The sequence below is a fragment of the Arachis hypogaea genome, chromosome 3 (genome assembly GCF_003086295.3).
Source record: "Arachis hypogaea cultivar Tifrunner chromosome 3, arahy.Tifrunner.gnm2.J5K5, whole genome shotgun sequence".
NCBI lineage: Eukaryota > Viridiplantae > Streptophyta > Magnoliopsida > Fabales > Fabaceae > Arachis > Arachis hypogaea.
The window spans coordinates 51,959,016-51,960,653 of NC_092038.1; the positions used below are offsets into that span (position 1 = coordinate 51,959,016).

The window sequence follows — 1,638 nt, forward strand, 5'->3', positions numbered from 1 at the left end:
AAAACCACCTAACAACTTTTCTCTCTCTAATTTTCGAAAATACCTCCCTCTTTTTCAAAAATTCTTTTTCTTTAATTAATTATTTTAAATTTTAATTTTAATTTCATTTCTTATCTTTATTTTCGAAAATCACTAACTACTTTTTCAAAATTTATTTTCGAAATTCCTTCCCTCTCCTCTTCTTCTATTTATTTATTCACTAACACTTCTCTTCATCTCAAATCACTGCCTCTATCCTCACCCTTGTGTTTGGATTATTCATTCTTCTTTACTCTTATTCCCTTTCTTCTTCTACTAACAATAAGGAACCTCTTTACTGTGACATAGAGGATTCCTCTTCTTTTTCTGTTCTCTTCTCTTTCATATGAGCAGGAACAAGAAAAAAGGCATTCTTGTTGAAGCTGATCCATAATCTGAAAGGACTCTGAAGAGGAAACTAAGAGAAGCTAAATTACAACAATCCAGAGACAACCTTGCTGAAATTTTCGAACAAGAAAAGAAGATGGCAGCCGAACCAAACAACAATAATGCAAGGAGGATGCTTGGTGATTATACTACACCTACTTCCAAGTTTGATGGAAGAAGCATCTCAATTCCTGCCATTGGAGCAAAAAATTTTGAGCTGAAACCTCAATTAGTTTCTCTAATGCAACAGAACTGCAAGTTTCATGGACTTTCTTCAGAAGATCCTTACCAGTTCTTAACTGAGTTCTTGCAGATCTGTGAGACTGTTAAGACTAATGGAGTAGATCCTGAAGTCTACAGGCTCATACTTTTCCCTTTTATTGTAAGAGACACAGCTAGAGCATGGTTGGACTCTCAACCTAAAGATAGCCTGGACTCCTGGGATAAGTTGGTCACGGCCTTCTTGGCTATGTTCTTTCCTCCTCAAAAGTTGAGCAAGCTTAGAGTGGATGTTCAAACCTTCAAACAAAAAGATGGTGAATCCCTTTATGAAGCTTGGAAAAGATACAAGCAGATGACCAAAAGATGTCCTTCTGACATGTTTTCAGAATGGACCATGATAGATATATTCTATTATGGTCTATCTGAGTTCTCTAAGATGTCATTGGACCATTTTACAGGTGGATCCATTCACCTAAAGAAAATGCATGTAGAAGCTCAAGAACTTATTGACATGGTTGCAAATAACCAGTTCATGTACACTTCTGAGAGGAATTTCGTGAATAATGGGACGCCTCAAAGGAATGGAGTTCTTGAAATTGATGCTCTGAATGCCAATAATCTGCAATGATCTATGATCCTGAAGACAACATACTAAAGAGGCATCTTCTGAAGAATAAGCTTATGATCCTGAGAACCCTGCAATAGCAGAGGTAAATTATATGGGTGAACCTTATGGAAACACCTATAATTCATCATGGAGAAATCATCCAAATTTCTCATGGAAGGATCAACAAAAGTCTCAACAAGGCTTTAATAATGGTGGAAGAAATAGGCTCAGCAATATTAAGCCTTATCCATCATCTTCTCAGCAACAGACAGAGAATTATAAACAGAGTACCTCTAACTTAGAAAATTTAGTCTCTGATCTGTCTAAGGCCACTTTAAGTTTCATGAGTAAAACAAGGTCCTCCATTAGAAATCTAGAGGCACAAGTGGGCCAACTGAGTAAGA

The 1,638-nt window shown here is 36.5% G+C and overlaps 1 non-coding gene across 1 annotated transcript; it reads right to left on the reverse strand.

Annotated features, from left to right (window-relative positions):
* Positions 1-901: 901 nt before the first annotated feature.
* On the reverse strand, positions 902-1,005 carry LOC112793507 (small nucleolar RNA R71). Its single transcript, XR_003198192.1, has one exon. It is a non-coding gene; the product is annotated as a small nucleolar RNA R71 (small nucleolar RNA).
* Between the last annotated feature and the right edge of the window lie 633 nt (positions 1,006-1,638).